Source organism: Schistocerca gregaria, chromosome 5 (assembly GCF_023897955.1).
Source record: "Schistocerca gregaria isolate iqSchGreg1 chromosome 5, iqSchGreg1.2, whole genome shotgun sequence".
In the NCBI taxonomy this organism is placed as follows: Eukaryota; Metazoa; Arthropoda; class Insecta; order Orthoptera; family Acrididae; genus Schistocerca; species Schistocerca gregaria.
In genome coordinates, this window is record NC_064924.1 from 6,062,992 (window position 1) to 6,090,943 (window position 27,952).

General features: G+C 46.7%; 3 non-coding genes across 3 annotated transcripts; all 3 read left to right on the plus strand.

Annotated features, from left to right (window-relative positions):
* Positions 1-2,379: 2,379 nt before the first annotated feature.
* On the plus strand, positions 2,380-2,452 carry Trnar-ucg (transfer RNA arginine (anticodon UCG)). Its single transcript has one exon. It is a non-coding gene; the product is annotated as a tRNA-Arg (tRNA).
* An 8,578-nt stretch (positions 2,453-11,030) lies between these two features.
* Trnak-cuu (transfer RNA lysine (anticodon CUU)) lies at positions 11,031-11,103 on the plus strand. The gene has a single exon. It is a non-coding gene; the product is annotated as a tRNA-Lys (tRNA).
* A 338-nt stretch (positions 11,104-11,441) lies between these two features.
* Trnat-agu (transfer RNA threonine (anticodon AGU)) lies at positions 11,442-11,513 on the plus strand. Its single transcript has one exon. It is a non-coding gene; the product is annotated as a tRNA-Thr (tRNA).
* Positions 11,514-27,952: the final 16,439 nt, after the last annotated feature.

Consider the following 27,952-nt stretch of genomic DNA (forward strand, 5'->3'; position numbering starts at 1 on the left):
CAAGACATCCTAGCTATACTCCGCACCAAACGCAACACCGCTCCTTGTCACGACCGTGTTACTTACCATCATCTCCGTGAGGCTCCCGCCTCCTTCCTCTCCACCCTGGCCAGACTGTACAATGTGGTCTTGTCCACCGGCTTCTACCCCGACTTGTGGAAAACCTCCCGGATCCTAATGTTCCTCAAACCTGAAAAACCTCCTTCCGCTGTGTCCTCCTACCGTCCTATAAGCCTTTCCTCGGTCTTCAGCAAGGTCCTGTAATCCATTCTTACCCGCCGCATCCACCAGCACCTCCACCAGCACCGCTTCCTTCCCTCCACCCAATGTGGCTTTCGGCCATCCTTCTCTGCCGATGACCTTCCCCTTCACCTCACTCACCTCCTCTCAGAACAACTCAACTCCTGTCACTCTGCCATCTTCCTCTCCCTCGACCTTGAACGCGCATATGACCGTGTATGGCATTCTGGTCTCCTCTTCAAGCTCCAAACCCTTGCCATTCCCATCAACTACGTCCGTCTGGTCGCCTCCTTCATTTCCCACCATCCTTCCTATGTCACCATCCACAACACGGATTCCTACACCTTCTACCCCTCCGCCGGTGTGCCCCAAGGCTCCGTCCTTTCCCCTCTTCTTTACGTTCTTAATACGGCGGACATGCCTCCGCCTGCACCCCCTCTACACCTTCTTCAGTACGCCGATGACACCGCCTTCCTAGCCCTCGCCCCCACCCTGCAACCCTCCCAGCACATTCTCCAATCCCATCTTGACCGGTTCACCTCTTGGTGTAACCAGTGGTTGCTCAAGGTCAATCCTTCCAAGACCCAGGCAATCATCGTAGGCAAAACCACCCCTTCCCTCCGTCTCCTTGATTTCTATCTTACCATTTATGGCCGTCCTATTAACCTCACCCCCACCCTCAAGTACCTAGGCGTCACCCTTGATCGTCGCCTCTCCTGGACCCCTCATATCCGGACAATCCAAGGCAAGGCACGCTCCCGACTCCGCCTCCTCAAGCTCCTCTCTGGCCGGACATGGGGTCTGGACCCGTCCACCGTCCTCCACACCTATAAGTCCCTCATCCGTCCTATCCTTTGTTATGCCCATCCCGGTTGGATCTCCGCCTCTCCTACCTTTTACCAATCCCTTCAAGTCCTTGAACGCCATGCACTCCGCCTCGCCTATCGCATCCGCCTCCCTTCCCCCACGCGGCTCCTCTATGACCTCATCCCCTTCCCACACCTCCTCCTTTTCCTCGAACGGATACGGATCCTCTACACCTCCCGCAAGCTTGCTCCTCCCTACCCACTTGTCTCTCCCATCCTCTCCCACCCGAACCCGCTGCCGCGCCTGTACTCCTGTATCCCACCTGCTCTCAATCTTCACACTCTCCACACCCTCTAGCAAGGTGGCTTCCGCCAACTCCCCCTCCCGGATGATGCCCTCTTCCACTCCATCTACCCCTCCTACCAACTTTGAGCCTTGCCTTCACTCTCCTCTACTTATCCTGTGGACACCCTCTCTCCATTCTCTCCCTCCCTCCTTCCCTCACCTCCCCCTCTCCCTGCGCTTCCACACACCACCCCTCCCTCTCCCATCCTCTCCCCATTGGCATCAACCCCTCACTTATTCATTCCTACCCACGCCCCTTCCCCCTGGCAGGTTCCCGGCCTTACTCGTGTGACAAGTGCATCACCAACCGCCGGAGATTGTCGCCGCAGTGCTTATGTGTCTTGTCGTCCTGTTAATGCATCCGTGTCTCTTGTTCCATTCTCCATCGTACACGTGTGCTACTTTGTGTCTCTCCGTTATGTGCTGTGTGAATCGCTTTTAACTTGAGTCCTCCACAGTGAACGGCTTCTGTTATTTTACTCTGTTTGTCTACTGTTTTTTAACCTCCATGTCTCTTTGTATCTCTTACTGCTTGTACTATGTTCATGTCTGTGGCCGAAGAGCGGCTTAGTTACGCCGCTGCTGCGGTACCAATGTATAGGTATAAAATAACAATAAAAAAAAAGGTACAGCATAAGGTGAGGCGAGGAAGTCTGCATTATATTTTATAGATGTATTTCTCACATATCTCAGAGCCTTTCGCGGTCGTCGTCGTCGTCGTCGTCGTCGTCGTCGTCGCCGCTTCTGCAGAAGTAGCAAATTGCCATCGTAGCAAATGCAGCGAGGGACGACCTGCCTTCGATTCCGAATGCACAAAGTGTGTGGTCTTGTTTCTCAGTCTATATTTGGTCGGTCTCGTAAGAAGTTGAATGTAACGAATGGGTGGGAAAGAGCAAGGGGCAGCGGCTGTGTAGAACGGAAACACAATTCCTCAGGGGTGTGAGCGTTTCGATATGAGTCGTATATAAGTTAAACTTTGTCGTCAGTGACTATGTGGCCTAATGGATAAGGCGTCGGACTTCGGATCCGAAGATTGCAGGTTCGAATCCTGTCACGGTGGTGTTTGTCCAGTTGTGAAAAAGAACCATACCGTTTTAGTGTAGCACTTGAGCAGTGGGAAACCGTGTGAATGTTGCTGTTGGCCATTTTCTGCTTGGAGATGCTCTTGAGCTTGAAACACGCACAACAAGACCGGTGTTAACTAGCGAAATCGTCGGCAGAGTGCCGTCGCCGCGAGTTTTGACTGGCATTTGCACATCTAAAACAACGTCGGAAAGTAACTCGTTCGGCTTATGAGTCACATAAAGTATGTGTGTTAATTTTGACGAAACTAGCTCTGCAGGTTGTCATGCGATTCTTATACCTCTCAGAAATGATTATGAAATAAAAGTGAACTACGTGACGCGTGTAACGTTAGGAAAACATTAGGCAACACGGAGAGATCCTGTATGGGACCAATCAACCCAAACGAGTACTGTGTGACGTGCTAACAGGCACGTATTACAGAGGCAGCGCGGCTAGCTCAGTAGGTAGAGCATGAAGCTCTTAATCTCAGGGTCGTTGGTTCGAGCCCCACGATGGGCGGAACGGAATTTTGTTCCGCTGCAGATGTAAATTACCGTTTTTCTGATTTGCCTACGTCTCCGTCAGTCGCAAGGAAACTGTATTTGAAGGTGAAGGTGATTTTGTAGACATGTGAGAAAGACAAGTTCTGAAATGCAAGTGGCGTTGTTTGGAGAGCACATCGGTTACGTGTCAGATGTGTAACCAAGCAGTAGTGGGTCGCCATAGCTGCAATTATTAGTCGGTAATATGAAGTGTTGTCAGCTGAAGTCTGGTGATCCAGACGACCGTAAGGACGAAGTACGCAAAACTACCGCTGGTCCGCGCCTATTTGGCTCTGTGGCTGAGCACTGGTGTTGTAATCCAGGGATTGTGAGTTCGATCCTCGGAGGAGGTAGAAGAAATTTGGAAATCAGTTGCGCGTCGTGGCCGTATACAAAACAGTATCTGGGAACAATTAACGACAGGCGTTTTACTAAGAATTATTCTCAGATTTGATTAGAGCGAATGGCGCAGATAAAGCATTTGCCAAAGCGGTACAGCATACGGTTTTTTCTTCGCCGGAAATCGAGAGAGTTGCGCCCTTCGAGGATTGATTTCCGCAATTGTCGAAGCTATAGGTTTAGCAGCAGCAGCAGCATTTCCAGTAGCGGTTCCCGTCGCAGCTCCAGCAGTTCCGGCAATTCCAGCAGTTCCAACAGTTCCGGCAGCGCAGGCACCAGTGTCAGCAGCAGCAGCAGCAGCAGCCGCCGCCCCCGCAGCGCGACTCCCTTCGCCGGTGCAGCCCTTCCTGCTCACCGTTCTCGTCGCCGGCGGACGCAGTCTGCCCCGTTCGTCGTCATCGCCGCCGCCTCCGCCAGCCCGCCCAGCCCGCCGCCGAGCCCGTCCTCCTCCGCCGCCGTAGCAGCAGGGCGGGGCCCCGGACCCTGCTCCCCGCCGTCGCAGCAGCAGCCGCCGCCGCCGTCTTCGCCTTCCTGGACTTGTGCAGTGTAGTGTAGTGTTCGTCTTCATCTTCGTCTTCGTTGTCTGTCATCCTTAGTGTTTCTTTTTCCCTCATCCCGTTCAGTTGTTTCATTTCACCATGACCACCCCTACCACCACCGCCACTATCACAGCCATAACTTACACTTCCCCTCAGCAGCTACCACCACCATTACTTGGTGTGCTCAAACACCCCCCGCCCCCTACATCCCATCCCTCCTCACCCTTCCCTCCCCAGCTCCCTTTGTCGCTCCTTCTCCCCCAGCCACCTTACCTGACCCCTTCCCTCCACTCCCCCACGCCACTTTATCCGTTCATGCAGCCCCCGCCAGGGTTGTGGCTCGGAGAGCCACCACCCATGCCACACCTTCACCAGCACCAGCACCAGCACCAGCACCTGCGCCCGCACCTGCATCATCTGCAGCACCGACCCCAGCACCACTGCCGGGACCTGCCTCCCCGCACAATCTCCCTTTTGCTCCTGTACCCCGCCCCTCTTCCCATCCTGTAAAACGTCCAAGTGGCACCCCTGCCCACTCCACTCCCAAGAAATCACAGCCCCTTCCCCCTCCTCCCCCCAAAGATGCCATGGATGTCTCCCCACCCGCCCCTTCTACCGCCACCTCTACCACCCCCTCCTACAGATACCTCCTTTCCCATCCGGATCCCTCTCTCCTGGAGGCCCACAACCTCACCTTGCTCCTCTGCCAAAACTTTCCTGGCGCCCCTATCTCCCTTCTCACCCCCGTAGGGACTCCGTCCTTATCACCTCCTCTGGCCCCACCCTCCACACCGACATCCTATCCCGCATCCCCACTTCTCACCCCGAGTAGGGACTCCGTCCTTATCACCTCCTCTAGCCCCACCCTCCACACCGACATCCTATCCCGCATCCCCATTACCCGCTTCGGCCCCAATGCCTCTCTCGCCCCTGCTCCTTCCCCTTCCTCCTCCCATCAACCCCAACCCCCGCGTCGCCCGCCAACCCTCACCGTCGTGATCACTCGGCTTAGTCCGACGATCACGGAGGATGAGGTGTTGGCAGAGCTTAAGGCGCATCCCTACCTCAATGTTCGTGCCGTTCGCCGGATCCACAACCCTGATGGCCCCACCCGCCTTATGCGGGTTTTCTCTGAGCACGCTCCTTCGATCGACCTTCTCCTTCTGGAGGGTGCCCTCCTCTTCAACCGCCGCTACAAGGTTGACCCTTCCCGCTCCCCTCCCCAGTCCATCCGATGCCAGAGGTGCCTGCGCTATAATGCACACCTAACATCTGAGTGTGCCGCGAGGCCCCTGTCTGCCCGCACTGCAAGCAAGCGCACTTCCTCCGCCAGTCCCCCCAATCCTGCAACACCTGTAACCTCCCTCACCCCAAATACTCACAGAAATGCATGGCTCGACCAGCCCCTTCCACTCCTGAACTCACCGTCCCTGTCCGCCCTCTGGATGACCCTACCCCCCCCCCTGGTAACTCCCTTCGTCCCCCCCCCCCCCCACTGCTGAGGACATCATCCGCTTTGTCACCATTGTCCTCCAAAACGTCCATCCTTTTCAGCGCCCCCATACCCTCCAGCAGATATCCCTCGCCTCACGCTCCGTGTTCCATCTCAATACCTATGCCACCTACTCCCATAACCAGGCCCACTTCACCTTCTCCCGTCTTGACACCCTTGTCTAAATTCCCATCATGGCGCGACAGCACCGTATCTTGTTCAATAACATCCGCTCCCTTCCTGTCAACAAGAACCTCCTTCTGCATACACTCACAACCCACCGCGTGGATGCCTTCCTCCTGCACGAAACCTTTCTCCAGCCCCACATCACCGTCCACACCTCCCCCTACCTCCTTCATCGCTCCCACAATCCCCTCCCAATAGCACGTGGTGGAGTCGCCATTGGCCACTACCGCCAGATCCCTGTTCGGCTCCAACCCCTCCTTCCTGACCCCACAGAACATCTGATCCTCAGCCTCTTCTACCCCGGCGTCACATTTTCCTGTACCACCATTTATGTCCGCTCCACTGCCCCTATTCTTTTCGACTTCCTTTCCCACATCGACCGTACCTTCTTCTCCTACGTGATTGCCGCCGACCTTAACATCCATAGTCGCTCCGCTGCCCAGCTACAGCGGTGGCATCGGTTCCTCGCCACCCTCCAAGGAAATGTCTGTCCTCTTCCCCAAAACACCCACCCTGAATCCAATACCACTCCCGATGTTGTCTTGGCCTCCCCCAACCTCCTTGGCCACATAGCGGTGGACGTCCTTGATCCTATTGGCAGTGACCATCTCCCTGTCCTCCTTACCATATCTGACGGTCGTCGCCCCCGACCCGACCCTCGCCTTGACCCACCCCCAAGTATGTCCATGATTACTCCCATGCCGACTGGAATGCCTACCGTGATACCTTTATTGCCCGAGTCGATAGCCACCCCCTCACTTACCACCAACCTTATGACATCACCCATGCCGCGTCCTTCCTCCAGCAGACCTTGTCTGAGGCCGTGGAGGCCCACATCCCTACCGTCGCTATCCACCCACACCGTCCCACTTTACCCCCACAGGCCGATCTCCTCCTTCGAGAATCCCGTCGTCTTTACCGTGCCTTCCTTCACACGCATGACCGGGACACATTACGACGCCACCGGCAACTCCAGAGACACATCCGGAACTTGCTGGCGGCTAAGAAACGCCGGGACTGGCGACAGACATGCACCCGTCTTAATGCTACAATACCTCTTAACTCGTCCAAGTACGGGTCTGCCTTCCGCCGCCTTACCGGATCTAAACCCCCCCCTTACTATTCTCTCCTCCATGATGACCGTCACTTTCCTGACAACCTTAGTAAGGCCAACCATTTTGCCTCCTACCTCACGGATATCTTTACTGTCCCTGACGATCCCCAGTTCGATTATTCCCTCTTCCCCGATGTCCGCGATCGAACTGACACCTCTGTCCCTCCACTCGCTCCTGGCTTCCAATACTTGGACAACATTACACACACTGAACTCAATACCCCTATCACTACTCAAGACATCCTAGCTATTCTCCGCACCAAACGCAACACCGCTCCTAGTCACGATCGTGTTACTTACTGTCACCTCCGTGAAGCTCCCGCCTCCTTCCTCTCCACACTGGCCAGACTGTACAATGTGGTCTTGTCCACCGGCTTCTACCCCGACCTGTGGAAAACCTCCCAGATCCTAATGTTTCTCAAACCTGATAAACCACCTTCCGCTGTGTCCTCCTACCGTCCTATAAGCCTTACCTCGGTCTTCAGAAAGGTCCTGGAATCCATTCTTACCCGACGCATCCACCAGCACCTCCACCAGCACTGCTTCCTTCCCTCCACCCAATGTGGCTTTCGGCCATCCTTCTCTGCCGATGACCTTCTGCTTCACCTCACTCACCTCCTCTCAGAACAACTCAACTCCCGTCGCTCTGCCATCTTCCTCTCCCTCGCCTTGAACGCGCGTATGACCGTGCTTGGCATTCTGGTCTCCTCTTCAAGCTCCAAACCTTTGCCCTTCCCATCAACTACGTCCGTCTGGTCGCCTCCTTCATTTCCCACCGTCCTTCCTATGTCACCATCCACAACACGGATTCCTACACCTTCTACCCCTCTGCCGGTGTGCCACAAGGCTCCGTCCTATCCCCTCTTCTTTACCTTCTTTATACGGCGGACATGCCGCCACCTGCAAACCCCCTACACCTTCTCAATACGCCGATGACACTGCCTTCCTTGCCCTCGCCCCCACCCTGCAACGCTCCCAGCACCTTCTCCAATCCCATCTTGTCCGGTTCACCTCTTGGTGTAACCAGTGGTTGCTCAAGGTCAATCCATCCAAGACCCAGGAAATCATCGTAGGCAAAACCACCCCATCCTTCCGACTCCTAGATTTCTATCGTACCATTTATGGCCGTCCTATTAACCTCACCCCCACCCTCAAGTACCTTGGCGTCACCCTTGATTGTCGCCTCTCCTGGACCCCTCATCTCCGGACAATCCAAGCCAAGGCACGCTCCCGACTCCGCCTCCTCAACCTCCTCTCTGGCCGCACATGGGGTCTGGACCCATCCACCGTCCTCCACACCTATAAATCCCTCATCCGTCCTATCCTTTGTTATGCCCATCCTGGATGATGCCCTCCTCCCCTCCATCTACCCCTCCTACCAACTTTGAGCCTTGCCTTCCCTCTCCTCTCCTTATCCTGTGGGCACCCTCTCTGCCTTCTCTCCCTCCCTCCTTCCCTCCCCTCCCCCTCCCCCTCGGCTTCCACACATCACCCCTACCTCTCCCATCCTCTCCCCATTGGTATCAATCCCTCCCCCATTCCCTCCTACCCTCGCCCCTTCCCTCTGGCAGGTCCCTGGCCTTACTCGTGTGACCAGTGCATCACCAACCGCCGGAAATTGCCGCCGCAGTGCTTATGTGTTTTGTCGTCCCGTTAATGCATCCGTGTCTCTTGTTCCATGCTCCATCGTTCACGTGTGCTACTTTGTATCTCTCCGTTATGTACTGTGTGAATCACTTTCAACTTGACCGCTCCACAGTGAACGGCTTCTGTTCTTGTACTTTGTTTGACTACTGTTTTTTAACCTCCATGTCTCTTTGTATCTCTTACTGCTTGTACTATGTTCATGTCTGTGGCCGAAGAGCGGCTCAGTTACGCGGCTGCTGGCCTACCTATGTATAGGTATAAAATAACATTAAAGAAAAAAAAAGGTACAGCATATTGTGGGACGGGGCCGTCTGAAATATACTTTATAGCTGTATTTCTCACGTATCTCAGAGCCTTTCGCAGTCGTCACCGTCGTCGTCGTCGTCGTCGACGCTTCTGCAGAAGTAGCAAATGGCCATCGTAGCAAATGGGGCGAGGGACGCCCTGCCTTCGATTCCGAATGCACAAAGTGTGTGGTCTTGTTTCCCAGTCTATATTTGGTCGGTCTCGTAAGAGGTTGAATGTAACGAATGGATGGGAAAGAGCAAGGGTCAGCGGCTGTGTAGAACGAAAACACAATTCTTCAGGGGTGTGAGCGTTTCGAGGTGAGTCGTATATTAGTTATACTTCGTCGTCAGTGACCGTCTGGCGTAATGGATAAGGCATCGGACTTCGGATCCAAAGACTGCAGTTTCGAATCTGGTCAGTGTGGTGTTTTTCTAGTTCTGAAAAAGAAACATACCGTTTTAGTGTAGCACTTGAGCAGTACGAAACCGTGTGAATGTTGCTGTTGACCATTTTCTACTTGGAAATGCTCTTGAGCTTGAAACACGCACAACAAGACCGGTGTTAACTAGCGAAATGGTCGTTAGAGTGCCGTCGCCGCGAGTTTTGACAGGCAATTGCACTTCTAAAACAACGTCGGAAAGTAACTCGTTCGGCTTATGAGTCACATCAGGTATGTGTGTTAATTTTGACGAAACTAGCTCTGCAGGTTGTCATGCAATTATTTACCTCTCAGAAATGATTATGAAACAAAAGTGAACTACGTGACGAGTGTGACGTTAGAAAAACGTTAGGCAACATGAAGAGATTCTGTATGGGACCAATCAACCCAAACAAGTACTGTGTGACGTGCTAACCGGCACGTACTCACCAAGGCGGCACGGCTAGCTCAGTAGGTAGAGCATGAAGCTCTTAAATCTCATGGTCGAGGGTTCGGGCAACACGCTGGGCGGAATTGTGTTTTGTTCCGCTGCAGATGTAAATTACCGTTTTTCTGATTAACGTGTTGTAATGGAAATAGCAACTTTAAACTTTGCCTACGTCTCCGTCAGTCGCAAGGAAACTGTATTTGAAGGTGAAGGTGATTTTGTAGACATGTGTGAAAGACATGTTCTGATATGCAAGTGGTGTTGTTTGGAGAGCACATCGGTTACGTGTCAGATGTGTAGCCAAGCAGTAATGGGGCGCCATAGCTGCAAATACTAGTCGGTAATATGTAGTGTCGTCAGATGAAGTCTGCTGATCCAGACGACCGTAAGTACTATCGCTAGGCCGCGCCTCTTTGGCTCAGTGGCAGAGCACTTTTCTAGTAAACCAGGGGTCGTGACTTCGAATCTCACTGGATGCAGACGAATTTTGGAAATCAGTTTCGCGTCGTGGATGTATACCACACAGTATCTGGAATGACGAACAATTAGCGACAGGAGTTTTATTAAGAATTACTCACAGACGTGATTGAGGCGAATGGCGAAGGTAAAGCATTTGCCAAAGCGGTACAGCATAAGGTGAGGCGAGGAAGTCTGAATTACATTTTATAGATGTATTTCTCACATATCTCAGAGCCTATCCCGGTCGTCGTCATCGTCGTCGTCGCCGCCGCTTCTGCAGAAGTAGCAAATGGCCATCGTAGCAATTGCGGCGAGGGACGCCCTGCCTTCGATTCCGAATGCACGAAGTGTGTGGTCTTGTTTCCCAGTCTATTTTTGGTCGGTCTCGTAAGGGGTTGAATGTAACGCATGGGTGGGAAAGAGCAAGGGGCAGCGGCTGTGTAGAACGAAAACACTATTCCTCAGGGGTGTGAGCGTTTCGAGATGGGTGGTATATTAGTTATAATTCCTCGTCAGTGACCGTGTGGTCTAATGGATAAGGCGTCGGACTTCGGATCTGAAGATTGCAGGTTCGAATTCTGTCCTGGTCGTGTTTTTCCAGTTCTGAAAAAGAAACATACCGTTTTATTGTAGCACTTGAGCAGTACGAAACCGCGTGCATGTTGCTGTTGACCATTTTCTGCTAGGAAATGCACTTGAGCTTGAAACACACACAACAAGACCGGTGTTAACTAGCGAAATGGTCGGCAGAGTGCTGTCGCCCGGGTTTTTGACTGGCACTTGCACATCTAAAACAACGTCGGAAAGTAACTCGTTCGGCTTATGAGTCACATCAAGTATGTGTGTTAATTTTGACGAAACTAGCTCTGCAGGTTGTCATACAATTCTTTTACCTCTCAGAAATGATTATAAAATAAAAGTGAACTACGTGACGAGTGTGACGTTAGGAAAACATTAGGCAACATGGAGAGTTTCTGTATGGGACTAATCAACCCAAACGAGTACTGTGTGTGTGCTAACCGGCATGTATTCACCGAGGCAGCGCGGCTAGCTCAGTTGGTAGAGCATGAGGCTCTTAATATCAGGGTCATGGGTTCGAGCCCCATGTTAGGCGGAACGGAATTTTGTTCCACTGCAGGTGTAAAATACCGTTTTTCTGATTAACGTGATGTAATGGAAATAGCAACTTTAAACTTTGCCTACGTCTCCGTCAGTCGCAAGGAAACTGTATTTGAAGGTGAAGGTGATTTTGTAGACATGTGTGAAAGACATGTTCTGGAATGCAAGTGGTGTTGTTTGGAGAGCACATCGGTTACATGTCAGATGTATAGCCATGCAGTAATGGTTCGCCATAGCTTCAAATATTAGTCGGCAATATGAAGTGTTGTCAGCTGAAGTCTGGTGATCCAGACGACCGTAAGGACAAAGTACGCAAAACTACCGCTAGGCCGCGCCTCTTTGGCTCAGTGGCAGAGCATTGGTCTAGTAAACCAGGGGTCGTGACTTCGATCCTCACAGGATGCAGACGAATTTTGGAAATCAGTTGCGCCAGACTGGCATGAGGTCGGTCGCCTGACGGCGCGTTCGGTGCGGTCCACCTGTTGTCGGCGCGCCATAAGGCACAGAGGCTCGCACTGGGGCATATCGCTTCGAGATGGGCGTGTCGCGGCAGTCCTCACAGGGGAAATGATGCGTCTCTGATAGCCTCTCCTTCCCAAGTGGCTCTTTCCGCTTTCCCGTGGTGCCAGATGTCAAGCTCGGCATTCTGCCTTGCGACAAAAGGGAGAGCTGCGGCCCAACCCGATGCGAAAGCGAAGGTTGCGTGGCACAGGGGGAGCTGTGCCGAGGGACCGAACAACAGTCCCTCTCTGTTCGCAGGTCACAGACCAGCTGGTGCTCTGCATGCCGGTGACCTCGTTTGTCGGCGTGGGATCACGGCGCGTATCGGCAAGGGTGCTTCGCCGCGCCCCTGGGTAACCGGGGCGTGTTCTGCCAAACCCACGAGCTGGTGACATCGCCTGGGCTAGGTTAGATGGGCCCAGACCGCTGAACCACTGGGGGACCGACCCACCACTTGAGTAGGAGTGGGTCCTCGGCATTCAGGTGGAAACTCGGGCAAGTAGGTGGCGAAGGGCGAGGGGTGCATCAGCCTCTCCGGAGTGTGGGGTGCAATTGCCGAGATGCGTCGTGTGAAATCGTCGACGACGAGACCTACGACGGGGACCAGTGCGCTGGCGACGGCGTGCTGAATCCAGCAGCTCTGCAGTGCCCTTGACCTAGGGGCGAGGTCGGTGGGTGAGCTGCAGAAGTCCCCCCCCCCCCCCCCCCCCCATGCCAGAGGAGCCGGTTGGGGGCAAGAGACGGGCTCCCATCTTTTTCTTCACTCGTCTATCAATATGGCTGATTCTAGTGCGTTCTCGAGGGCGTCGATAGCGACTGTTCCCACCTCACAGGAGGAAGGGGAACAAAAAGAGCTTAACACTTTAGAAAGACACACGAAAATTAACCAGATGTGGGACTCTAGTGTCAAGAATGGTAAAATAAGCCTGGCTGCAGTCCTGGCTATCAAAAATGAGCTCGCCGCCTGGGCCATTGCAAGTGCAAAGCTCGAGGGGCGACTCGAGGAATTAGAAAAAGAGAATAACAGACTTAGACAACAACCAACTAAAACCTGTGCTGCAGTGGCTGCACAAGCAGTCACAAAACCTCAAACAACCAAAGAAGCAATTGCCAAAGTATCCAAAAGGCCGGACACGGCGGTCTTCTTAAGACCCCTTCCCGGTCAGACAATCAAGAAAGTGCAAGAATTATTTACCACAACCATAGACCCTGCTAAAGACAAAATCAAAATCAATAAAGTAAAGGCAACCAAAAATGTAGTAGTAGTGGACGTAGCAACGGAGGAAGACAGAGACAAAATTCTGAATAATACCAAGCTAAACACAATAATGAAATGTGAACCACCAAAAAAGCGGAACCTGCTGGTGATCCTTTATGACGTGCCGCTTGCATTGACAGAAACAGACATATACGAAACATTATACAATCAGAACTTTGATTATATGGAGTGGGAAAGTTTTAAAAACGAGTTTAAATTACGCTTCAGAACAGGGCCCCAGGAACGTGAAGTTGTACATCACGTTGCCGAGGTCTCCGGAAAGATGTGGCGCAAAATCACTACAATGGGGAGAGTCTACATAGGTTTCCACGCAATAAACGTGCGAGATTACCTAGTAGTTCCCAGATGCCACAACTGTGGAGACTTAGATCACGTACACAAGCATTGTGAGAGGAAGCCGGCCTGCTCCAGGTGTGGGGCAGAAGACCATACGAGGAAGAACTGCAGCAAAGCTGCAACTTGCATACCATGCATAAAAAGAGGGAAAAAGACTTGCAACACAACTGGCAGAAAGTGCCCTACCTACAGGATGCTTGAGCAGAGACTCATAGCAAGAATTGATTATGGCTGAGTCCCTGAATGGGAACAGGAAGCCCAAAAGAAAGTCTCCTAGCAAGAGGCTGAGGGAATGCAATAACGGCCAATAAATTCAAAGAATTTATTCAGAAGATCACCAGGCCACAACAACACATGATTACAATGAAAGATGTTTGCACTCAAACACATCCTTGTGATCTGAGTGAAGCACCCTCCCCTCTGACTCAGGGACAAAGGACGATCAAAGAACAAGTACGACCACTCGGGCATCCTGTGGTAGGGACAGAAGAAACAAAAAAGCAAGTTCAAGTAAACATAATAATCAGCACAAGTGTACCCACTGAACGAGGGCTAGGAACAGATCCTGCTAGGATCTACCCCAACCTGGAGCACGCCTTACAGCTGTCTAGGCTTGAAGAGCCGGCCAACCTCACAACAGCCCTAAGGCATGTGGTGCGTGTTGGCCATGAATATGGCAGAGACATCACCTTCCCAGTGATGGAGGCTGTAGACAGAATACAGCTTAAGACAATGAATCTCCCCGCAGACCTCGGGGCCCTGCGAGACCTGGTTAAGAAAGTGTTTGAAAGGCGAAACGAAAAGTTTGACCTTAATGAATTATATAACCAATCTGTCATCACTAGCGGCAGAATAGCACACGACTGGCGCAAGAACTGGCCGGAATCTCACGTACATACATACTTTCCACGTGAGCCAATTAAGAGTGGGACAGATAAACACTCATAACAGTAAACTGGTCTTGCAGGAACTCCGGAAAGTGGTGGAGGAGATGAGTTTGGATGTATTCTGTATTCAGGAGCCATACTCCCGGGCTGGACGGATCCCATTCACCGCAGTTAATTGGCAACGAATTTCCAGTGGAGCAGAACCTAGAGCTGCAGTCATTATCATAAACAAGGCACTGAGAGTCACAATTCTATCACAATTCTCAGACGACCACTGCAACGTCGTGGAGCTTCATTCACCCACGGGATTACTATACGTGGTGAACATGTACTTCCAGTACGGGAGACAAATTGATGAATTCCTGGAAAAGCTTGTCCAGATAGCCACGGCGTTGCGGGGTCAAAAAATTCTTGTGACCGCAGACATCAATGCTAAATCCCCCCTATGGTTCAGTGGTACTCAAGACGAAAGGGGAGAAAAAGCTGTCGACACAATCATGTCGTTACAACTAGTGGTCGCTAACAAACAGGGAAATCCGCCCACCTACACGGGTGGGGGAGGACATGGTACGAACATTGAGGTTACCCTGGTATCGCCAAACTTGGCTACAAAAATATCGGATTGGACTGTTTGGAATCAAATTACTACCAGCGACCACAACATGATAACATTCACCATTGGCAACAGCGAGTGCCACTGCGACGTGGGGTGGGAGAAGCAGCTCAACTGCAATAAAACCGATTGGGACCGCCTGGCGAGGGAGTGTAACATACCTATGTTACCGGAGGGTGATGTCAATGCAGAAGAGTATGCCAGAGAGATCACAAACGCGATAACCAGGGCAGTGAAGGCAGCTGTACCAACCAGGAGGAGGGCAGTCGCGGCCACCCCCTCACCATGGTCAGCCGAACTGGGGCAACTGCGCCAAGCAGTCAGGAGGGCGAGGAGGTATTACCAGCGGAGCGTCGTCTGGCGTAAAAGCAGCGCTGGCTGCAGGCATACAGAGAAGCCAAAGAACAGTTCCAACAGGAACCTAAGGCTGTCAGGATAAGGAGCTGGGAGAACTATGTGCAGAGCCAATTGGCTACAGACCCATGGGGTTTGCCTTACAAAATAGTCAGAGAAAAATTAAAATCACCTATGGTGCTATCTACCGTCAGGGATGGGGACCGGATGACGGAAACCTGGCAGGAAACTGCGGAGGTCCTACTCCGTGCCCTGCTACCTGACGATATAGTGGAAGAGGACTCTGATGAACAGAAGAGAACAAGAAGAGAAAACCAACAGGTCTACGGAAACAACAGAGTGGTCTACCCCTTCTCTGAAGAAGAGGTAAGCTCTCAAATAAAAGCCTTTAAAAAAGGTAAAGCTGCTGGCCCAGACGGCATCACTGCGGAAATGATACAGTACCTCGCCCCTCATCTGGTGGCACCTCTCACTCAGCTGTACAATGAATGCCTACGGCAACAGACATTCCCCTCAATATGGAAGAAGGCGAATGTAGTAATCATCAAAAAAGGCCCAGATAAAGACCCCAAAGAAACCAAGTCATACAGACAAATGTGTCTACAGGACTTGTTGGGCAAGCTTTTTCAGAGGTTGTTAGCTGACAGGCTGGCTGCACAACGCGTCGTGTGTGGGATGAGTGACAGACAATTCGGTTTTCGGACAGGGCAGTCGTCATCCGACGCAATCGCCCTGGCTGCGGATGTCTGTGACTCTGCCCCGCACAAGTATATAATCGGCATCATTGTGGACATCAGTGGCGCCTTTGATAACCTGTGGTGGCCTTCGCTCTTTTCCTGCTTGCGGGAAAAGGAATGCCCAGGGCCGTTATATGGTTGTCTCAGGAGCTATTGTGAAGGAAGGGAGGTCTGGCTATCGGCCCCTAGCGGCAAAGTTAGCAAGAATATCACCAAGGGGTGTCCTCAAGGATCCGTCCCAGGGCCACTCTTTCGGGATATAAACATGGAACCACTCCTAGAAGAACTGAAGAGCAGTGAAGACGTGCTAGAGGTCATAGCCTACGCAGACGACTTCCTCCTGCTGGTCGGCGGCCGCAGCCGCGAAGAGTTGGAACCTAAAGTAGATAGAGCAATTGCAATACTAACCACTTGGTGCCACAAAACAAAAATGACTGTCGCGACAAATAAGTCAACTCACCTATTGCTCAAAGGCCAACTCACAAGAAACCCAACCGTGAAAATAAATGGCCTACCAGTGCTCAGGCGCAAGGAGGCCTGGTATCTTGGTGTCATTGTCGATGAGAGATGGAACTATGCACCACACATTGAAATGGTTACACATAGATCTCTCACAGTATTAAACAACTTAATAGGCATAGGACATAAGAGATTTCACCTCCCACCTGAATTAATTAAATTGTATCACAACAGCATCCTTACATCAATAGTAGGTTATGGGTCTGCGGTCTGGGCACACAGGCTCACGAGGGTCATGCACGCCGTGGCTGTAAGAAGAGTGCAGCGAAATGTGCTCCTGCGGTCAGTGGGCGCATACAGAACAACTCCTGGGGGGGCACTCTTATTACTCATGGGGCTATGTCCACTGGACATAAAAATTAGGGAACAGGCCACCTGGTACTGGATAAAAAAGGACAGAAGAGAAAAAATTGTAGAAATCATGGGGGTACACGTTGGGGACAAAAGGGGTATTAGAACCAGAGGAATCGAACTGTGGCAGGAGCTCTGGGACAATGACGAGACTGGCCGCAGAACACACGAGCTGCATCCAAATATACAGGAACGCCTGAAACTCACATACTTCAGTCCCACAAAAGGCATGCTGCACTTCCTTACAGGTCAAGGACCCTACCCGACGTATCTGTGACGGTTTGGGAAAAGGGCAACACCAGCGTGTGACTGTGGAGCAGTGCAGGGCACTCCAGACCATGTGGTGTATGAGTTTCCCCTCTTCGACGACGTTGCACACCACTTACGAGAACAATTGCCAAACAACAACACGTACCACCTTCTCAGGCACGAAAACACTTTTAACATCGTAAATAATCTAGCGGACTTAATCTCAGGTAAAGTCCTCAAAGAATATTTACAAATCAATCACTAATAATACCGAACTAGTCAAGTACACCCCCCTCAGTTCCGCCGGGACTTGGATTTGGCCAGCCGCCTCACCGCTGGAACCCGCCAAGTCTTCGGATTAGGTGGGGGGGTAGTACATCAATACCCGAACTAGACTACGCACCGACTATGACAATAGAGATAAGGTTAGTTATAGGTCAAAATAGGACACTGACGTAGTATAGAACTGCAGCGATATGTCTTCGGCCAGCCCAGTGCTAGGGGCACTAGCACTAGGACTAGATTAGTGGAAAAGGCCAACAATTAGGTTTATATCAACCTGGCACACTTGTAACGCTGCAGGTAGTGTAGTTTAAGTAATAACAATAACAAACATGCAAAAGTACTATTGTAACTAAAAGCAGAAAGACTAGGGTAACACCAAAATAACAATGTAGTGAGCATAGTAGACTAACCCCATAGTAGTAAAGAATTATTGTAGATACCTGTAGTGTTTTAAAAGTAGCTGTAGTTAGAAATTGTAAAAGTTAAAATTAGGAACTACTAATGTATTAGGTAGTAGGTTAAATAGTATCATTGTAATATTTGGTCATTAAATTAAAAAAAAAAAAGAATCAGTTGCGCGTCCTGGCCGTATACCAAACAGTATCTGGGATGACGAACAATTAGCGACAGGCGTTTTATTAAGAATTACTCTCAGATGTGATTAAGGCGAATGGCGCAGATAAAGCATTTGCCAAAGTGGTACAGCATAAGGTGAGGCGAGGAAGTCAGAATTACATTTTGTAGATGTATTTCTCACATATCTCAGAGCCTTTCGCGGTGGTCGGCGTCGTCGCCGCCGCTTCTGCAGTAGTAGTAAATGACCATCGTAGTAAATGCGGCGAGGGACGCCCTGCCTTCGATTCCGAATGCACAAAGTGTGTGGTCTTGTTTCCCAGTCTATATTTGGTCGGTCTCGTAAGAGGTTGAATGTAACGAATGGGTGGGAAAGAGAAAGGGGCAGCGGCTGTGTAGAACGAAAACACAATTCCTCAGGGGTAAGAGAGTTTCGAGATGAGTCGTATATTAGTTCCACTTGGCCGTCAGTGACCGTGTGGCGTAATGGATAAGGCGTCGGACTTCGGATCCGAAGATTGCGGGATCGAATCCTGTTACGGCGATGTTTTTCCAGTTCTGAAAAAGAAACATACCGTTTTAGTGTAGGACTTGAGCAGTACGAAATCGTGTTAATGTTGCTGTTGACCAACCGGCACGTACTCACCGAGGCATCGCGGCTATCTCAGTAGGTAGAGAATGAGGTGAGACGTCCTCTTAGAAAAATTATACAAGACTGTGCTTAAACTGACACACAATATTTTTAGCGCAACGCAATCTGATTTTCAAAAATCCCTACGGAAAAATAGCCCTGACTAACATTAACCTATAGGTTGGAAATGCTCACAAATTTGTGTTTTTACGTCGTTACAGACTTTTTGACATTTCGATTCGATTTTATGTGATTCAGTAGTTAAATCTTCACGTGTTTGTTCAAGGGTATGTTCCACAGAGTCTAACTTTTGAAGCTTTTGCTCCATTGCGTCTATCTTTTGCTGTGCTTGTCTCTGATTTTGTTCCATTGTGTCTAACTTTTGAAGCTTTTGCTGTGTTTGTCTCTGATTTTCTTCCATTGTGTCTAACTTTTGTAGATTTTGTCCCATTTATTTCTGATTTTGTTCAAGCGTTGTGTCTAACTTTCGTAGCCTTTGTCCCATTGTTCCATTAACTGTAATAACAGTGCACTGGTCTCTGAAACATGTTCCTCAGTTCTTTTCGGCAGTGCATTTGAACCGACAATATTCGTATTTTGAAAAGCAGAAAATGTGTCTTGATTTATTTGAGAAAACGGTGAGGACGCAAAATCTTAATCTACAGTATTTGCAAGATTGTGTCCTGTCATTTCGGAATCCTGAGGCGAGCTGTTGCCGACCGATCGATCGATAATGCTACCCTGTTCACTAATTGTTTCAGTGCCTACACCATTATTCGCGGCCCGCTCCATTTCCCTATGCACAATTACCAAATTACTAATTTGAACATTAGTTAATTCATTACATGGTGGCGTTAACACACTGCTTTCGTCTTCACTGTCATTTCTCAGTTTACTTTGGAGCCTAGTATTACGTTTTCCACACGCCATTATTGTCACAATATTTCACACGATAACACAGCAAAGCACAATTTGAAGAGCAAAAATAAGAAAACACATTAACATAGCAAACAATATCTAGTTAATTGCAAGCGCAGCTGCGAAATGTTTGGTGCAAATCTACATGCATGCCACAACCGTTTTACAGTACAACAATGAAAGACTACAACTACAAAGGAGATTCTCTCTACAATTACGCGCTAGCAATAAGCAAAATCTACATTAATTACGCAAACTACAAGAAAAAATCAGAAGATTCCAGTGAGGTATCCTTGGCGAAGGGTCGACATATGAAACGTCCCCTTAGAAAAATTATACAATACTGTGCTTAAACTGACACACAATATTTTTAGCGCAAAGCAATCTGACTTCCAAAAATCCCTACGAAAGAATGGCCCTGACTAACATTAACCTATACGTTTCACAAATCACTTACCTCACAAAAATCTTCATTACTCAAGCTACTGCAATACAGCGAGCGCCACTGCTGCCAGATAAATAAAAGATTCAAACTATGGAAGTCACTAACTACTGAGGCACAGTTAGCAAATGAAAGGTTTTAATAGAGAACAAACAAAGTCTTTACCTTAATAGTCATAATATATATATATATATATATATATATATATATATATATATATATATATATATATATATATATCAGTTCATGACACCAATTCTTACAAATTTCAAAACTCCGCCCTCTCTCTCCCCATGTCCATCACTGCTGGCGGCTCACCTCCAACTGCGCAACGCTACGCGCTGTTAGCATCCAGCTGCCGCTGCCCGACACTACAATGGCGAGTATTACAACAATGCCAACCAGCCACAGACTGCACACAGCACAGCCAGTGATTTTCATACAGAGCGCTATGTGGCGGCGGCGTTACCAATAAAAAAACCTAAACAGCCTACTTACATAGCCCCCATGCTCCCCACAAAAAAATTTTTACAAATTGTTTTGGGCAGTTGCCAATAATGATGTGATAAAATTTTTTATAATTACAATAACAAAGAAATGAAATGCACACACTTATCGATACAATTTTGGTCAAGAGCTAAAATTTTTTCACAGTCCATACAGACAGTCCTGATCATTTATCACAGTAAAATAGCAGTGTTTTACTCAAATACTGAGCAATAAAAGAAAATGCACACGGGAGTAGTGGATTTCCAAGCAGTCTTGAAGAATTAGTGTTGTCTTTCCAACGGAAAGACAGTGCTGACTCTTGACATGCAGACAGATAATGGGCCACTACAGAGAAAACCCACAGCAGAGTCAGTCGAAGTTTTGAAGAAAATTGGTAGGTAGGTCAACACAGAGTAGACCCATTGTAGTCCTGGTAGAGATGGCCAGCAGCCATTTGTTTGACTGTGCAGGCACACAATCATCACTGAAGGGTCTTGCGGATAATATAGCAAGTTCATAACCCACAACTTGTCGACTCACGATGTTTTTGGAATTGTCCTTAGAACCAGCAATGCTGTTATCCAGTCCCTTACTGAATTATTAACACACGTGCAAACACTATCAGTTCCTACTTCTCACATATTGTCCATATACTATGACCAACAGAAACGTGTGCAGTGAAATGTAATTTACAAGTTACTTAATTTGATGAACTGGTGTCAATTACAGTTTTATAACATAAGAATACAATAACAAAGGTACAAAATACATCATTAAAGAACATAACAATACAGATAACATTATCAGTAGTACAGGCGTTACAAAAGAATCGAAATAGCAAATACATCAGTGTTACAAAATTACGACATAAGTACATACATAAAAGATCAGAATAACTTTTGAAACATTAATTTCACACATGAGCATTAGAACAAAACAGAATAAACAATGTGTAAACGTCTTTATAAAGTAAATAACATGTTATTGATGCAAATTTTATTTGAGAATAACAGTATTCCTTATCATAGTGAATGTACCTTAGTATTAGAACAGAAAAAATTCTATGAAACAGTACACAGAGACAGGAAGAAAATAAATACACAAGGGTACACAAACACATAGTGGGATAACACAAAAGGAAAGGACAGGGTTTGTTTTCATGATAACATTTGTTACTGGAGTCCATCCCAAGACTTCATTCCATAGATCGCCCCTCTTATTTCAACATTTACTCCAGCCAAAAAAAATCCTATCCAAGCATGCTTTCTGTATTCTGTTCTCATCCTCTTTCAAAAATAGTTTTCCTCCACTGTACACTACTTTTTGGGCCAAACCATTTTCTTAAAGCTTCTCAATGCTTTTCTTTCAATTCATCATAGTTAGTTTCTTATATAGTCTACCCCTCTTAAGCTAACTTAAATCTACTGAGCTCAGATGCTAAACTAAGGGACGAGGCAATGCAGCAGCACAAAACAATTAACACAAACAGCAATGATAAAAAAATGGAAATTGGCAAAAAAGGCAGCAATATTACAACTAATATAAGGCAATGCGCAGCAAACAGTAAAAATAGTACTACAAAGTGACATTCAGTAGCACTATGAATGGCAAACAGCTGCAGCAAATGCTATAACTTATACCTAAACATGACAAAGCTCAAGCAGAAAAAATGTTACACTAAAGACAACAATGCAGATAAGGACAATGTCCATTCACATCTTAATGTCTATGCAGTTACAGTCGTGCACCACAAAAACAAATGCTACAACAAATTACCAAGTACTTGAAAAGAAAATTATATATACAGTTACTGTTATTAGTCGCTTCTTATTGCTCATTCCATTCCAAGAGCTCCTTTTTTGAAGAATGTGGATCATGAAATAATAATTTAATAGATCTGTTGACAGAAAGTGTTCACATTAGCAAGTGCATTCAATTTTATTTTATAAAACCAATGCTGCAACACAGCTGGAAACCAGATATCAAATTAAATAAGCAACTATGAAAGGCAAAGCAGAAAAATATCATTCAATAGTCATGTGACATTTCATAAGTTAGTACAAATTCTCTCAACTCTTGTAGAAAGACGCTTGTCATTATCAGGTGTGTAGAAGTAAATAATTATCTTTTCCAAGTAATGAGCGTGTCGTTTTTGCGATGCTTTCTGCAAAGGAATGTCAATAGCGAGGATAATGGCCTCCCCTTTTTTTCTTGTGCCTCTGAAAATCACACACTAATGGCTTTCTTTTTGTCAGGTGGTTGTCGCGCAGCTGGGTGCCCACGACGCATTACGTGCAGGTGGACACTTAACTGTCTTATCGAAATATTTACACCAGTTTCCGCTACAGTGGCAGTGTCATATAAAAAAAATTTACAGGTCAAGAATTTGCGATACACATTTGTAGAAACAAAATCCTATTGATATAACAGTGTCCAAAATATTTTCGTCGGCATTGTAATACATTCACGCATTTACATACATTTCATAACTCTTAAAGTACGATTCTTGGTTTACAACAACCTTTTTCACGAACTAGAGTCCCTAACCTCTTCTCATTATTTCTTACCGTATTCGTCGACACTTCTTCAATATTCCATCATAACAGATAAGTAGCATAATCAAATAACTCATATAGCATCAGCTTATTGATCCGAAACATACCGCAACAACATAATACACATAGTCATCGTAATAATATCATCATAACACCTCAGTCAAATTCTAAAAATCGTCGTAGCTTCATCCAATAATTTCAAAACCTACAAAAAAATCACTTCTCATGTCAAAAGTGTCATCTACCTCAAACGTACTTTAAAAATCATGATCTCATACCAAATATGTCAATCAAAGCTCTCATAGTATCACAATGCTACCGAAAAAATATGAACAGTTCACAAAGTACAGACAAAATACAATTTCGTAAGTTTGAAGTTGTCCAACTGTGTAATTACGTAAACATCTGTCACTGATGTAGTATAATAAATGTTTGGTTCTCTCAGTTAAATGATCAGATAGCTGTGTAATTTATGTGTTAGAGAAATATGGTACCGATGTTTAAAGCTGTATAAACAAATACCATATTAGCTAGGGCTCCTTGTGCTTGCCAAACACATGGTACACAAAGTAAGCGTGTACCCCCATGAGGAATAATGTAATTATATCCTCAGGTGTTACAGATTACAGCAATGGAATGAAATGTATCACGGAAAACCTTTGTATCATTGTATTTCAAATATGTTTAAAAATAAATGTTTTAGTACAAAATTAATCACTCAAATACGTGTACTGTAGCGCTAAACTGTGCGCTAGTTATCGTCCTCCGAAAGCTAAGTTCTGCAGAAGTCAATGTACTTACCTCATGATAAACAAAAGTGAAATGCTTTGCGTATAGATATCATAGTTACTACGCTTATTGCCATGATGAAGTAAGTACTGTACTGTAACGTATTGTTGTGCTACAGAAAAGGCTGTCTCGTTGTAGCTATACCTCAGAAGTTACTACTAAAACATGTTTTACTTTCCTGAAGAATTCATAAAAACTGTGCAGATATAAAACACATAAACTGCAAAAGCAACATTGCAAATTGTCACTCATTAGTAGCGGCGTGATAAAATCGTGTAGCTGTCATATAAACTAACCACTGTGTCATCTGGTATCTCACAGAAAGTACTTTAAATCCAGAATGTATTTTCAAGTAGACCAAAATGTTGCATTAAAATCTCATTAGCAATACTGGTAAATGTTCTAAGTATGTGAGCCTTATAGTCGTTACGTAATCGTGCAACTAACAAGCAAGAATGTACACACGCAATAACACAGTGATGTCTGTTCACTATAACAATGCACTCGTAAATACTGTCTAAATATATTCCGTAGGTTCTAGACTGGATAGTTAACTTGAAAACATTGTTGCATGTTAACAGTTTCTCAGTGTGACAAAGCATACTAGAAATGTGAAGTGAAATGTTTTATGGCAAAGACAAGGTTAAAAAGCAGATTATATTTCAATAAACGGTTTTACATGTGAAATGTAGTACAATCCTTTACTCTTCCTAGTACGCACACTGTCAACTGAAAAGCAATTATCATGTTTTATACGTCGGTAAGGAATCCTAAATCTTTTCTCAAGGTTAGTGTCTCTTTTTATTTTTCTCTGAGCCAGCCGGCGCAGGTGGCTGCCTGCGGTGCGAGTCATTGACTGTTTCTTTGTGGGCGCGCGCCGTTATTGGGATTAGGAGAACTAACTTCTACCAATTCACCTTGCAGAGAGGGCCCAGCTCTGTTTGAAGCTCGCCAGTTCTGATGGAATTCAGCTCTGTCGTTTTGTCGGTAGTTTACATAGTTTCTTATTTGTCGGTCATGTGGTGGAGAATTTCTCCCGGAATCGTAACTGCGCGCTGAACTGTTGCTTCTGAAATTATTCTGTCTTCCTTGATATTAATAGTTCTGTTTACATATTGTCTGCTTCTATGGTTGTCTCTGTCATAGTCATTACTATGGAAATGCGGTCTTTCTCTGTAACTATTACTCTGCCAGTGGTTGTCATACGGGTGGTGTCTGTTTTGGTCACGATTTGAGTTGTAAGAATAGACTTGTCGTGTCCAGTTATTGCTTCTGTCGTCACGGAATTGTGACGGATGTGAACTGTAGTGATTGTTTTGCTGTTTTCGCATCCCGCGACTGTGTGTGTCAATTTCTAATTCTTGTAAGAGTCCCTGAAAAGCTTCAATGTCGTCTTTGCAACGCCGTGCCAAAATAATATTCCTTAAATGTTCAGGCAATTTGATTAAGCAAATGCGGATGAGTTCTGACGGGCTGTATGGGTTTGAAAGAAACTGGTTCTTATGCAACATGTCTTCAAAATATTTCACAGGACTGGAAAATTCAGATTGTTCGAAATGTTTCATCCTCATGATGTCATGTTTTACTTGGTCTTGTGTGGCTTGGGACCAATATGCTGAGAGGAAGGCATGGTAAAATTCTCCTTCACTGTGGCAATCGTGAATGACCGATCGCATTCTTACAGCTGGTTCATTCTCTAAGTAGCCACACATAAATTCTAATCTGTGCTCAAGTGACCAGTTGGGAGGAAAACAATGAGAGAATTTATGGAGCCACGCTTGTGGATGAATGTCGTTTCCAGAATTCTTAAATGTTTTGAATTTACGTGTAGTAATGAACAGCTTATAGTCAAAATCATCGTGTCGGCGGGACGCCTATCGGTCATTGTTACGTCGTTTCGGCAGTTCCATCTCAAAATTCGGTGTACTTTGCAAATTTCTTTCATAATCTCCAAAGTGCCCTGTGTTGTTATTTTGTGGCAGTTCCGTATTTTTATGTCCCTCTTCCCGTATTGGAGTGCTAGTGTCCTCCGAAATACGTAATTCTTGTATTACCTGTGTCAACTGATCTTGTACTTCCCGGATTTCTCTTTGGTGTTGCGTATTAATTTGATTCTGATTTTGTTTGAATTTCCTAATTTGTTCGAACTCTTCTGTGTCATTAAAGACTACCGGTTTTATGTCATTCAGATTATCATCTACCTTCGTAGATAAATTATTTAGCTGATCCGAAAGTTCAACTACTTTCTCTGATAGTGAACTAATGTCCTCCATGTGTCTTTCTGAACCAATTTTCAGAGTATCTACTGTGTCCTTTAAGTTTTCTTGAGTTTTTGCAAGTTGCGTAACCAAATCGGTAGATGCAACTGAGTCAACTTTAGCTTGCAAGGTCTCATGATTTTCATGAACAATTGTTTGCAGTTCTTTTATGGCTGCTTCATGATTCTGTACTGCATTTTCATGACTCGAAAAAATAGGTTGCAAAAGCTCACAAATTTGTGTTAATAAGTCGTTACAGACTTTTTGACATTTCGATTCGATTTTATGTGATTCAGTAGTTAAATCTTCACGTGTTTGTTCAAGGGTATGTTCCACAGAGTCTAACTTTTGAAGCTTTTGCTCCATTGCGTCTATCTTTTGCTGTGTTAGTCTCTGATTTTGTTCCATTGTGTCTAACTTTTGAAGATTTTGTCCCATTTGTTTCTGATTTTGTTCAAGCGTTGTGTCTAACTTTTGTAGCCTTTGTCCCATTTGTTGCATTAACTGTAATAACAGTGCACTGGTGTCTGAAACATGTTCCTCAGTGCTTTTCGGCAGTGCATTTGAACCGACAATATTCGCATTTTGAAAAACAGAAAATATGTCTTGATTTATTTGAGAAAACGGTGAGGACGCAAAATCTTAATCTACATTATTTGCAAGATTGTGTCCTGTCATTTCGGAAGCCTGAGGCGAGCTGTTGCCGACCGATCGATCGATAATGCTACCTTGTTCGATAATTGTTTCATTGCCTACATCATTATTCGCGGCTTGCTCCATTTCCCTATGCACAATTACCAAATTACTACTTTGAACATTAGTAAATTCATTAGATGGTGGCGTTAACACACTGCTTTCGTCTTCACTGTCATTTCTCAGTTTACTTTGGAGCCTAGTATTACGTTTTTCACACGCCATCATTGACACAATATTTCACACGATAACACAGCAAAACACAATTTGAAGAGCAAAAATAAGAAAACACATTAACATAGCAAATAATATATAGTTAATTGCAAGCGAGGCTGCGAAATACTTGGTGCAAATCTACATGAATGCCACAACTGATTTACAGTACAACAATGAAAGACTACAACTACAAAGGAGATTCTCTCTACAATTACGCGCTAGCAATAAACAAAATCTACATTAATTACACAAACTACAAGAAAAAATCAGAAGATTCCAGTGAGGTATCCTTGGCTAAGGGTCGACAAATGAAACGTCCCCTTAGAAAAATTATACAAGACTGTGCTTAAACTGACACACAATATTTCTAGCGCAACGCAATCTGACTTGCAAAAATCCCTACGAAAGAATGGCCCTGACTAACATTAACCTATACGTTTCACAAATCACTTACCTCACAAAAATCTTCGTTACTCAAGCTACTGGAATACAGCGAGCGCCACTTCTGCCAGATAAATAAAAGATTCAAACTATGGAAGTCACTAACTACTGAGGCACAGTTAGCAAATGAAAGGTTTTAATAGAGAACAAACAATGTCTTTACCTTAATAGTCTTAATATATATATATATCAGTTCATGACAACAATTTCAAAACTCCGCCCTCTCTCTCCCCACGTCCACCACTGTTGTCGGCTCACCTCCAACTGCGCAACGCTAAGCGCTGTTAGCATCCAGCTGCCACTGCCCGACACTACAATGGCGAGTATTACAACAATGCCAACCAGCCACATACTGCAAACGGCACAGCAAGTGATTTTCATACAGAGCGCTACGTGGCGGCGGCGTTACCAATAAAAAAACCTAAACAGCCAACTTACAGAGTCTCTTGAACTCAGGGTCGTGGGTTCGAGCACCACGCTGGGTGGAACGGAATTTCCTTCCGCTGCAGATGTAAATTACCGTTTTCCTGATTAACGTGATGTATTGGAAGTAGCAACTTTAAACTTTTTTCGGCCATCCTTCTCTGCCGATGACCTTCTCCTTCACCTCAATCACCTCCTCTCAGAACAACTCAACTCCTGTCGCTCTGCCATCTTCCTCTCCCTCGAACTTGAACGCGCATATGACCCTGTATGACATTCTGGTCTCCGCTTCAAGCTCCAAACCT